This window comes from Emydura macquarii, unplaced genomic scaffold (genome assembly GCF_026122565.2).
Source record: "Emydura macquarii macquarii isolate MOO-44397 ecotype Brisbane River unplaced genomic scaffold, CSIRO-AGI_Emac_v2 contig_1253, whole genome shotgun sequence".
Lineage (NCBI taxonomy): Eukaryota > Metazoa > Chordata > Testudines > Chelidae > Emydura > Emydura macquarii.
The window spans coordinates 68264513-68278527 of record NW_027131390.1 but is presented as its reverse complement, the minus strand read 5'-3'; positions in this window follow the sequence as shown (position 1 = coordinate 68278527).

Below are 14015 nucleotides of genomic sequence, written 5' to 3'. Positions count from 1 at the left end.
TTATTTTTACAACATTTTTACATATTTAAGATAATCAGTATCACTTAAGTCATACCATAGGAATGTTTGGTCATGCTGCTTTAAAAGATCTGTCAGATTTTGCTATTAATTATCCTGTTCCTCTGTCCTTTGACATTCAAATGTAACTTCAGTCACTTCAGGAGGAAACTTTGCTTATATAGCTCTTCGCCTGACAACAAATGATTTTCTCAAATTTAATTTGATTTATTCTTTCATGGCAGCAGTTGGTGCTCATTGTCTATGAAGGACACACTGAAATGGTTACACTGCAGAGTTAAAATCAGTTTGGTAGATTATAGCAATAGGAGACCACAGATAATGTAATTTTTATGGTTTCAGACATTTCTGGAGTTCCCAAAACTTGGGAAAAAAAGAGTTTTGCAGAGGATTAGTTCAGAATATAGAATCGTGCCTTTGTATAAAAAGAACAAAGGAAACCTGAAATCCTAAACCATCTTTGCTATTCAGATTTTTAAAAGTGGTAAGCTGTACATGTGCATTAACTCCTTTTTCAGAAGAGGGTTAGAATTCACTTACATTAAATACACAGTACAGTATGCTGACTACACAGCATAGTTTTTGAATAATACAAACTCCCATTTACACAAGAGAATGCTACAGCTCTAGGGGAGCCTGCCCATTGTGTCAAGTGTCTGAAGATTAAGTGTCCCTAATAGGGTGCATTGACACAATAGATCGGAGTTATGGTCTGTCAGGTCAGTGATCCACAGATTAAAGACCACTGAGATCATAGCAGCTCCATAGCAGTTACCGCAACCTTAACAGGAGAACCATGATGATTCCAATGGGACTGTTGCAGGTCAAGCAGCCAATATTGCTTTCACAGACTCTTACACATAATCCCAGTGATTTCTGGTGGGGTTTTAAAGTAAATAGAAGGGGAAGTTAAAGGCATGAAGTTTGTGAAAACTTTAAATATCCCTTTCACCTCAACTCTATATCCCCCAGTCAAAAAAGGGGTTGGGTAAAATTCATATGCCTTGATGCAGAGGACAGGCAAAAATGGGAATTTTCTCTCTCCTCCCACTCCCACCTCAAACCTATCCTAATGAGTGAAATCCTGGTCCCATTGAAGTCAATGAGAGATTTGCCATTGATTTCAGTAGGGCCAGGATTTCACTTAGAACATCAAATTCTGTTGCAAACGGGTGCAGCTCCATTGATTTCAGTAGATTTTAACTCCTTTACACCAGCAAAGAATTGTGCTCGGCCATGGGCTCATTACAAGCACCATTAGGTACAGGGTGGTTACAGTCAGAAAGCCTGTGCAGATTGTGGACCCCTAGTTATACCTTCACCGTAACACTGATTCACTCACAATCCTTATCCTTAACAGCATTCTAGAGAAAGACACAAGAGTCTATGCCATAGTGTGGCTCTCCAGCACACAGAAGGTTGCAGAGTTTCTCTGAGTAGCCTCTCTGCTCCTTGACCTTTTAGTGCTGCAGTAGTTCTGCCAGGCTTTGGCCCTCCCATAGCTATGAAGAGGGCTTGAGGATTTAACCCTTTGTTCTCAACTGATACTGTCCTATTTTGTTTCTGAACTACAATATGTGCTGCAATCCCAGGCCCAACAGAGTGAGTTAAGGACAGTATAAAAGCCCTAAGGAAGGCCCATGCACATGGATCACTTGATTGTCTGAACATTTCTAGCTGTATCTGTTTGAAAACAGAGAATGCTCTATGCAGCAAAATGCTGCCCTACCACCAAAATGTCCCTGTGTATGGATTATAGGGTGATTTATTCATATTTTGGAAACTAGGTTTATGAACCTTTAGTCAGACATTTCTATACATCTCACCCCCACTCCCAACCCCACATGAATCAGTCCATAAAATTACAGAATTGAGAATATTTTGGACTATGAATTTCTTGACTCCTGTGACTTTGTCAGATTCTTAACTACTATGTCAATTTGTGCTTAACCAATTCCAAAAAAAATCTTTAAATATAATAACCAGTTACACTAGTCCAGCCCTGTTATAAATCCAAGCAGAAGGTCCAAGTTCAAGTTTTTAAAAGGCACTTTAATCAAAAAATAGTATTGAGCATATCAACATAATGCTGTGCCCTACCCATCTTCTCTACTCAGAATAGTTAGAAATATTGCTCTGCTGATTGGGTTTATGTCACAGAGAATACATTGCAGATCTTTCTCTGTTAAACAGGACAACCAGGACTAGTACTACATACCTTTCTTTGTGGGTGCATACAAAAAACAGACTATTTGTTCTTAGTAACACTTACCAACACTGTAGAACTGATTACTTAAGTGTAAGTGGATGAAGAAAGTTCATGTAGGTCTTTCAAGCTCACTTATTCACTCTTTCAAATATTGCACAGATTCTGCTCATGTGCAATGCTCATTGACTACTCATATATGTCAGTTAAGCAGGAATCAGCCTATTGTCCCATAGAATTAGTAAAGTGAGGTAGCTCTGACATCACCTGCATACAATGGGATTGATTATGTAACAGCAGGTATCCAAAGGTATAATAAAAGGTATAAAAGGAGTACACCCCTAGTTATTCCCTCAAAGTTTGGGAATAAAGAAATTTGTCCCAAAATTAACAATTTAATTTTACACCATTAAACTTGATCATGACTCTGTAGCTAATGGATGACACCTTTAATTAGAGCTGGTTGGGAACTTTTGATTACTTTTTTTTTTTCCCCATTGGAAAATACCAATTCACCAAAACTGAAATTTTTCACAGGAACATGTCAGTTTTCACAAAATTTTCATCCAGAAGGTCTCACGTCCAGTACAGAATTTCTTGTCAGAGAGAATAAGAGAAGCACAAATGCCAGAATAGCTGATTGTCTGATGGTTTTGGCACTCATTCAGAAATGAGAGATGCAGGTTGAAGTCTCTGACTCAGAGCAGGGACGGTTGGGTCTACAACACCTCAGATGAGCATCTTAGCCACTGAGTTATCGGCTATTCTGGTGTAGGTGCACGCTCTTTCATTTTTTTCATTAACATTTTTGAAAGGTTTTGGTTTTGTGATGTGGAAAAAAAATTTCAAAACCTCAAAATTTTTGCAAAAGGGAATTCTTTTCCAGGCAACCCAATCTTTAATATAATGAATGCAACTGAAAATTCATATTGTTCATTTTAACCTATAAAGCAGACAGCTGAGTTGTTTTCATACCAAGCATTTTGCTATCAATCTGGTTTCTTACAAACAACTCAACTGTGGGCCTAATCTAAATCCTACTGAAGTCATAAAAAGTCTTTGCATTTATTTCAGTGAACTTGCATCCAGTTCTTTGAGAAGTTTGACAATACACAAGAGAAGCAATGTAAATAGCTTCATTAAAACCCCTTTAAAAATGACCTAGGTTTTTTTTTTTTTTAAATACATATTCATTTCTTGAGAATTTGGTGGTTCCCCTCACACCCAACCATCCAGGATAATAAGCACAAAATATAAACTCTCTGGGGTTCATCCTCAGCTAATGTAAATAGGTGTTGTTCCTTTGATTTCAGTGAAACTATACCAATTCAAAACAGTTAAGGATCTGGTCCTGTATTCCTAAAATGATTCTGAATGTAATATTTCATCCCTCTTATGGGAAATAAATCAAGTTATATCTTCAGAATATCAAAAGCCTGATTTTCCTGTATCAGCTGACATCTTTTCTTTTGAATGGAAAGACATGACATAAGCTATAAATGTAAGTTTCTAGTACTGGCTACTAACAGAAACAAGATGGACATTGAATTTGATCCAGTATGGTCATTCCTATGTTCTAAGATATAGGGTTAATTGTTCCTGCCTCTCTTAAGCTCAAAGCAAAGGCCAAACTCAAGATCTTCACCTCCTTCTCTTCTCCCTTCATAGATTTTAAAGCTAAAACAGAAGATATGATCATCTAGTCTGACTTTCTGCATAACACATACCACAGAACCGCACCCAGTACCTTCTGTTGAACTATAGCATATGTTTAGAAAGATATTCAGTCTTGACTGAAAGACTTCAAGTGACAGAGAATGCACTGTAGCTCATTTCTGAATCCTTTCCTAAAAGGATAAAAAGTGACTTGATCACTATCTATGAATATCTGTATGGGAAAGCGATTTCTGATAGTAGATGACTCTTTTCTCCCACTCCCTTCCCCTGAATTTACTGTCTGCTCCTGCCCCAGCTAAGATGACAGGGAGCTGGGAGGAAGAGAAGAACAACTTCAAATGGAGAGCTGAAATATTGAATATTCCACACATAAACAGGGTAGTTGTGAGGCTTGGTTATTACTGAACTACTGGAAATCTTTGTCTAACTAATGTTACATTAAGAATTCCCAAATTATCAGGACCTTAACAAGAGCACTGCAGGCCAAACCTGAGATCCCACTACATATCTAATGATCTGGGAGTTATCTTCTGAACTTTCGGAATCCCATATTATATATATAAAAAGACTATTGCACCCGTCAAGATAGACTTCATTTGAAGATTAAGAGAAAGATCTTGTCTGTAATTCTCAGAGAAATAAGTTATTTTCAAAATCAACATTGTGTATTTCTAGCTTCTACTAAGGAATTTAGAAGAGAAAAATCCATGAGTTTGTTGGATGTTCTGAAAAAAAATAAATATCCATGGTAAATCTTTTGTTACTTCAAATTGTGTTCTTCCAGAAATGCTGTGGCTAGTTAAATTTATTTTGGGAGAACCTGGTCCTGTGAGAACCAAGTTAATGATTTTCAAAACCAAACTGTCATAACATTTGTTGTGTATATACTTGCCACAACATGCAATAAATTATCACAGGATTTCTAGAGCTCCATGTTCCAAAAAATATGATGGCTCTATTAGGCCAGCAGGTACATAACTGAAATCTTTGACCAATTGATACGAGAAAATTGCTTGACTAAAAAAGTCCAGTACAGCGTAATTATGTCATACACAATGTCACCTTGTGCTGCTTCAGCCATGGCCTGCGTTGTAAAGCTGTTTAAAATATTCCATGTTACTTTTGGTTTTATATATATTATAAATATAATTATATTACACACACACACACACACACACACACACACACACACACACACACACACACAGCTGAGACTGTACCTAGAATATTGCATGTACTTGTGGGAGTAACAGAAATGTGGCAGGAGCTGGAGGGTCTCAGTGATCAGGAAAGAGTAAGATGACCAAATGTGTATAATCTGGGCAAACAGTGCTTTAGGGAGAACATCTACAATCTGAAGATGTGTACACCAGGAAGGTAGAGGAATAATTGCTAGTTAACATAGAATGGGCTTATTTTTAACCTAAACATTAAAACATTTATCATCTTTTTAGGACATTATATTATACCAAAGCACTATACAAACAAATCTGTTTCCAAAGTCCAAAGTGTTTGGGCAAAATAAGCACATTGGGGCAGGTTTTCCCCCGTGCATTTACACATTTTATAATTTTTGTTTGTTTGTTTTAAGTGAAGGGTGCCAGATTAACAGCTCTAGACAGTGAATCCCACTAAAGCAGGTTTAATTTGGGGGCCAGCAGGCCAAGTGGGCAAGACATGGCTCAACAGTGCAGCAGAATCCTGGGTAGCCATATTGAGCAACCTTAGGGCCTGGTGAAGGAGTTACCTCCATCGGTAACCCCTGGTCAGACAAACTGGGAGGGACCCCTGCCTCTTTACCAGGTCCCAGCCCAGGGGGAAGGGGTGAGGAGTATCTCAGTCCCCTCTAACTGATACACTGGAGAGGGCTGCTCACACAGTCTCAACAATTCAGATGGTCTTTTGGGGCTTCCCAGCTCATATTTCAGTGTTCAGTTATTTCCCCATTGTTGGAGAGAAGCAGGGGAGAAAAAGGCCTCCCCATCTGGTCTTACTCACAGTCCAGAGACAGTAGATCCCTCTATCCCAGAAGCTGCAAAGTGGCTTCCTTGCTGCAGACAGCCTCTCCTTCACTCTCCCCCTGCTTGACTGTCAGAGTCCTCTTTTAAGCAGGTCCTCCATTTGGAGCATGCTCTGCAGCTGTTGAGGGGAGGGAGCGCTTTCTTGGCCCAGAACTGCTCCATCTCTCCCTTAGCTTTGGTGTGGGTTCCCTAAACCCCATCATATCCTCTATATCCACCACAGGCAGAGCGGCATGCAAACCCTCTCACACAGGCCTGGATTGCAGTTCTCTTGGGCTCTAGTTCCACTCTAAATTTTGAGGGTCTACACAACCTTCTTTTTGGTTACACATCATTATCGTGCACTAATTTAGCCATGACTCCCTCCCATTACTTCAGCTCACTTTTTTTTTAACAGCTGAATATATTTTGTCACGATGCTGTCATTATACGTTATGCTGCCTCATTTTCTATTTGAGGATTTAATGAAAAGCCATTAAACAATAAAAAACAAACCAAAACTGCTGGTGTTTATTCTACCTTTTTTAGACACTGCTCCCAAAACCCATTCAAGTTAACGGGAGTCTTTCCACTGATTGCAATGGGCATAGATTCAGGCCCTTACACGTATCTTTTAGAGACCCAGCAACAATTCCTGTGCTAGGAAGCTATTTACATTTCAGAAACTGATGCTTGCAAGTCCCCTTAATGAGAGTCTTAGGGCTTGTTTTCATGAACAACTGGACTTCAGCAAGCTGGGGTGTGAATCCACCCTACAATTAGTTAGAGTGCTTTGATCTATTCCTCTTTGAAACCGGACTAGCTCAAAGTGCTCTAGCAAACTGTTATATCAGCAGGGTGCCCATGAACAGTTAGCTATGTCTACACTACCGCCTATTGTTGGCAAAATTTATGCTGCTCGCTGGGGTAATTGTTTATGTCGACAGGAGAGCTCTCTCCCGTCACCACAGAGGGCCTTCACCAGATGTGTGGCAGCAGCGCAGCTGTGCCACTGCAGTGCCGTATGTGTAGACATGGCCATAGACCACAGCAGGCTCCTGTGGTGTAGATTTACACCCCAGCTTGTTGCAGTCTAATTGTTCATATAGACAAGTCCTTAGAGTAATTAACCGGTTTCAGTACTACCTATCCTGCTGCCCAACCAATTCATGATATTTGTTAATATAGAGAAAACCAGCTTTGCTGCAGAAACCCTTAATGGGTGCCAGAAAGCCTTACGAGGATTAATCCAAGATGAATTCTGATTTGTTCCACACCCTACTCTGCTTCCTGATTCCCACCCACTCATTTTGGAGACAAAGGTCTTTCCATTTACACAGCATTTGCCACATACACTTACAGTAAAAACATCCCCAAAAATGTGCGCACACTGCAATGACATGAAAGTGTGAAGTTTTAGAATTCATACAAGTGACTCTTCAGAGTGAGCACCAAAACCAAACTTAGGCTATGTCTACACCTGGAGCTAGGGGTGTGATTCCTAGCTCGGATGGACATACTTGCAATAGCTCTCATCAAGCTAGCACGCTAAAAACAGTAGTGTAAACAGTCACATGGGCAGCAGCGATAGGTGTCATGGCCCAGCCTAGCCGAGGAAATAACCACAGGGTCAGGAGAAGTTTGTGCTCTGGGTGGCTAGCCCATGCTGCTGCTTGATGCTTCCCATGCTACAGTAGCAACACTACTATTTTCAGTGCATTGGCTGGATGAGAGCTAGCGCAAGTAAGTCTATGCAGGCTGCAAATCTCACACCCAGTTCCAAGTGTAGTCACAACTGTTAGTTGAGAATATGTCTGGCTGTAACTTATTTCTAAATGAAATCTCTCAGACAGACCTTGCGGACCTTACATTCATCTGGCGTTTGAATTCACTTTTAAAAATGGTTTGCGTTATAGTAGAAAAATGTGTTAGAAATCAAATGTAACTTAAAAACAGCAATCTAATCAAACCTTCCAAAGTAAATCAAAGACACATTCATCTGCCAGCGGAGACTAAATGGGAAATGTCAAGTAACTGGGTTAGAAGTGATAAGCAATAGGAAAAGGAGGCCCATATTGGAGGGACTATCTCATAGATGCAGTGTGTAACTTCACAGTAAGCCTCAACCCAACATCTTCATTGTAAGGAGTGAAAGCTAGCAGAGAAGATCATTTCCACTTACTGCATTATTTGCTTCTCTTCACTATAGAATAAGGAAATAACATTTCTCAACCTTTTCCATATTGGAAACATCTACACAATCCAGGGCAGTGAGCCTGTGAACCTGGGTCAATGGGCTCAGGCCCGGGGGTCTCCTGCTACCACGCTAAAAATATCTGTGTAGACATTGCAGCTTGGGCTGGAGCTCAAACTCTGAAGCCTTTCTAGCCTGAGCTGCAATTTAAAAACACCATCTATACAGCCATTTTAGTCTGCTAGCATGAGCCCTACAAGCCCGGTCTGTCAACCCAGGCTCCAAGACTCACTGCTGCTGGCTGGGCAGATGTATCCACTGAGACCAACTCACCTGCCATCTAACTGGGACCTCCTCCCTTTTAGCAATATGGGAAGGACAAGAGGATTGTGGCCTCTGACACCTAGTAGAGGCTATCAGGTTAAGAAATCCCGCTTTATTAAATGCCCAAAATACATAAATGCCACCTTACGTTTGAGATCTTAAACTCAGGAAAGCCAGGAAAGTTGTAGTTATGGGGCGAGATCCTCAGCTTATGTAAATCAATATAGTTCCATCCGAGGATCTGGCCCATGCTTTCTCCAGCAATCATAATGTTGTATTAAAGTAGCTTAAGGGAGAGAAAAATGGTATTTAACCTGTTTGGACCTCGTCCTCCAGAGATATAGCAATAAACACACTCAAAAAATGAGGTCCCCGTGCATTCCTCCCTTCTCCCAGGACTAGCAGTAACAGATAGAGGTGCAGGCAGCAGGAGATGGAGACCAAGGGACACACCATGGGCACGGAGAGGGGAGACAAATGTTGTAAACCTGGCTCCACTGAGGATGGGGGTTAGTAATCAAACATGGAAAGGTCACTATATGAGTGTGGATATGGCGAAAACTGCAGTACCTGATCTGCTGGTGTGAGATAGCATAGGAACAACTGCCCATAGCTGAGCCATGCTCTAATCAGGGTGGTGTGGACACAGGAACACGGAAAATAGTCAAATTAACCCCAGGTAGCTTATCCCCTAAAGCAAAAATGCATTTTCAGAAAAGATGGACGAATACCAGCAGAAGCCCCACATTGGGATGAAATCCCATTAAGTTTAATAGGAGAAAGATCAGGGCCCTGGTTGAGACCCACCCCACACACTGTGAAAGCCTGTTCCCACTGAACTCAATGGATGTTTGGCCACTGACTTTAGAAAGTCCAGGGTTTCACCCATAGTATTCATAAAAAATAAAAATATTTGTGAAATAAGAGAAAAATCCAAAGTCTGTCTATTAAACTTTCAAAGTCCTATTGCTTGTGTGCACAGGCCATTTTACCTTGAATACAGTTTTTAGTATTAAGGGTGGGAGGGCAGTTAAAGAAGTGAAATCAAGATGTTACCTAATTGTTGCTGCTTTGTATGAGACTAGAGATTTGTACTGGCATTTATTCCTGAGTATCATTCGGAAAAGGTATTTTGCAAGCTCAATAGAATGTTTACTTTTTTCCAGACCTTAAACACAGATTAAAACTATTAAACTACGTGACCCAAACATAACATCAAGAACAGAGCATGCAGAAACTAATAGGTATATGCCATTATAATGTAAGCCAATACCTTAAAATGTTATTGCAGTCAATGCAACATATTCATGCCACACTAGATATATTTTACCAATTTACTGTGATTACTACTTTTTTTAAATTACCATTGGGAGGCCCAGTAATTGGTCACAGCTGGTAGTATTTTAATGTTACACTGAACCCAGCAACTGGAGCACTGGCTCTTCCTTAGACAAGACTTTAATTAGCTGCAATATTTTAGGTGTAATTTCTGCTTACTGCTGATTTGCCTCCTTCTATCCCTGATTTTTTATTTTAATATTTTTAGAATTACAGAGTGGTCCTCTCTGCTTCATTGAAAAAGGAACTTGGATTCTAAAATCAGACAAATTAAAAAAGATAACCAGTGTAAAAATAAAACAAATCCGACATTTCTGGGAGGTTGATACTGCTACTGTTCAGAACTGTAACAACTGGCATGGTACATCACATTGAGAAAATAATCTTAATGAGGTATTCCATGAGCTAACAAAAATGAGGGTCAGTTTTGCATCCTTTACTCATGTAATGTTATCGTTTCAAGTGTCCTCAGTGAAGTCAAATGGGAACTACAGGCATGAATGAGCATGAATAAAAGTTTGCAGGATCAAGACCTTGATGTTCAAAATGTAAATCAAGAATTGTACCTTTTCACAGTCCTCTGTTTCACAGGTTTACAAAGTGGTAAAATACTTATGCTCAATACCAGCCAGATTAAACTCACAAAATAAAACCTGTTTCTAAAGATCCTGTTTGTAAATTACTAACACATCCTGGAAAATTTTTAAAAATACAGTTGCAATGGCTTTATCATTATAATAGTGGTGTGAAAAATACTTCCAACCCTGAGTAATCTTTACGGTTTGAATCAACATGCTGTTTGACTTAGACTTTAAATACGCTGAAGACATTTCCGTCTAACTGGTTACTTTAAGAAACAAGAAACTGACTGTAACAGGCATTTCCCAGGATATATCCTTGAGTTACTAAAAATAGGGGTGTGCAGGAAAACATCCAATCTTGTTACAGTTGCTTTTTGGGTGGATGGAACAAAGAATGCTGCTGTCTACAATGAAGTTACCAAAGTCTGCACTTGGAATGGCATAAATAACTCTTTTAAAAGAATTAGTCATTTTGTACTTTTCTGAAAAGGTACTATGAATCAGGAGCTAGCAGTGTAAAACTGGCAAAAGTTTTTATACCTTATAAAACCCAGATTCCTGCTGCATCCAAAGTCCAATTAACTTTTCATAAACATTTTTACATTTTACCAAACTGGTTTCTTTGTATTTTGAATATATTTGGATTAAATTAGCAGACTTTGTTTCCTTAGCAGAGAATGTCTTAATGAATTCACTTTCAAATTCAGAAATAAATGGGTTCTGTTCCCAGTAGCATTTATTAAAGTATGTCCGTTCCATAGTCCATCACTATGTAAGGATCCCATCTTTCAAATACTTACTTCTGGGCAAAGAATATGAATACTCTCCGTGAAGTCATCTGATAGGCCCTGATTCAGTATCCCTTTTCAGAAAATGTCCCATTACAGTGCTGTCCTGAATGCATATAGAATTGGGCCTTTGCACCGCATGTTTATTTGTAGTATATTCAAGTGTGTTATAATTCCCAGACAAAAAGCTTTGTTAAGATGACGTTAAAGCTGACAGTCCAAAACTTAAGGATAAAATAAATGACACAAACTAGCATGAGGTAATGCAGAGTTAAGGGTAAACTTAAAACAAATTTAAATATGTTCAAATGTGGGGATGCATAATTAGGGCACCCAGAGAACTTTAGCTCTGCCCTGAGGTGACATCATGCAATAACTACACAATTATGATTTTACTGTTTGTGGTCCCAGAGAAGATTAAACTGATTTATCAAGACACACTATTCTCCCCCGCCCTCCCCCCAATGGCTTCATGACAGGGCAGAGGCAGCCCAGCATTGTGCAAGGAGGGAATCTGACTCCCCTTGTGCTCCAGTCTCAGTTCCCCTGGCAGTGCTGCCTCAGCACACTAGGAAGCCAAGGCAGCAGTGCCAAAGTGAGTATTTCGAGTGCCAATGACCCAAGTTATCATGTGACACAAAGCCTTAGGAAGCAGTGACAACTGGGTCAAGTAATCTACCAATACGGAGGGTGCAGTCAGTAAGCCGTATCAGGCTCCTCTAACCTTGTTGTGATGGGTATCTTCCTTCACACACACACCCTGCATGCACTCTACCCTAAAATCCATCTCCTTTCACTTTCAAAGACCACCTTAAAGTTTCTTCTCTCAATTCCCCTTCCAAGGTGCTTTTGTCCTTATATGTTTTACTGTCCCTTTTCTAAACTGGATCCCTTCATTTGGTTTGTATGTGTGTTTGTCTTTTAGAGGGTGGTCCCTATTTTCTTATTTTGCATTTGTCTTTCCTCAGTAGTCTAGCACTCAGAAAACTTAATGTGGTGAAGAAGGATAAGTGAAATCATTGTATAGTATAGCAGCAGCAGATACACTGGGGAATAGAGTCCTCTTAGATTTGCTCTAGATTTTCATTTTATCTACGCAGTCTTGCTATAAAAGGAAGTTGTTGTGCTGGTGGGTAATGCATTCCCCCAAGCAGTGTTACTAGGCCTTTTGTGCCATCATGTGGGAATCTAGTAACCTTTTCACAACCACAGCCAGAGATATGACAAAGAGGTATGTATTCGCTCAGTATAAATTCTTAGCTTTAATACTTGGCCCAGGATTGGTAAAGTTATCAGGCTGGTTCATATCCACTTCATTGTGTTCTTGTCTTGGTAAAACAAGTATTCAGCAAGGGTTCTCATGCTTAAGGCAAGACACCAGTTTATAGGGCAAAAGGCAACAGGACAATTTAACTTTTTAGTTAAGTGCCTTTCCATTAATTGGACCACACATTGTTACAAGCACAATCATACACAGTTTTGTCCTGAGAAGATTTGCAGGGGTTTTGTGCGTCTTTTGTCAGTTCACCGACATACAGATTATCCTTGATTTAGCAGGCTCCAGGGTTATGCAGGACTTTTCCTAATTGCTTCTCATGCATACTTGGAAGAAACAGCAGGTAGCCTCCAACCAAGTTGCTGCAGTTTAAAGTGGTTGCTTACAGTGTCTGCCTTTCTTTGTTTATTGTTTACAGTTCAATTAGCATGCAGAAGCAGGCTGTGCAGATTGAAAATGACTTAGAAGGAAGGGTCAACTGTGCCATATAGATAAGACTAATTTTATTACCTTATAAAAACCACTAGAAGTGGAAAACAAACAGGAAATCCCTTTATTTGCTGTGTTTATTAAAATACATTAATGAAAGAGTGGGGGAAGCATCCCTTTTCTTAATGGGAATTAGGAAGTTTAGCTGCATTTTTAAAATAGTGAAATAGAAAAATGAAATAAAATAGTGAAAAATAGTGAAAAGTATTTGACCTGTATATGTTTAACCTGAGCACAACCTCCCCCAAAGCACAGGTGCAGCTCTTATTTGTCTCACTGGGGACAGATGACTGGGCAAGAGAATACATCCCTGAGAGATGGCCCTGCTAAATGAAGTCCTGTCAGACAGATGCTGCACTTCTAAATGCATTTCATACACATTCATTTTCCTATGTACAGAATGCAAATATTACTTCAATCCGCTCCAAAGGATGACTAAATATAGGCATAGTCAGCATAGACATCTTTTACACTGCTCCTCTAGTTTGTCTGTCTTCTTTTCAATAAACTGGCCCAACATCCAAACTGTTGGGACTGCTCAAAATGCTACCAGCTCCCTTTGTCAAACAGAGAAATGATAACCATTTAAGCACCAACTTGAGTGGTCATTGCAAAGTTAGTTATCAGAACACGATATCTCAGATACCAGTTACTTCTCTATAATTAGAAGAAGAAATAATGTGGTCTCTTGTCATACACATAGGCTTAGCCCACACTTAAAAGTTTTGCCAGCATAGCTCTGTAGTTAGGGATGTGATTTTTTGCCAACATCGCTCTGCCAGCAAAAGGATTTTTTTTGCGGGTATAGACTTTGCAGAGACTCTTCATTTTGTGTCTGCAATGCCTAGCACGATGGGGTCTTGACCCTGAACCTGAGCCTAGCCTTCTGTGAAATGGGTGTATGAGGCCACATTAGGGGCAATTTTAATGCAGATTGACTGGGGCAATTTGTCACTGGGGAAGGGCAGACAGGAAGAAAAAAATACCCTCAGCAGGCTGAGATTTTGCTTGTGTATATTTTGTTTGTCTTATCTTTTTAGATTTCAGCTTGTGTGGGGGAGGGACCATGTCTTTTCATGTTTTTGCAGCACAGCCAACAGAATAGATCCCTGATTCTAATTACA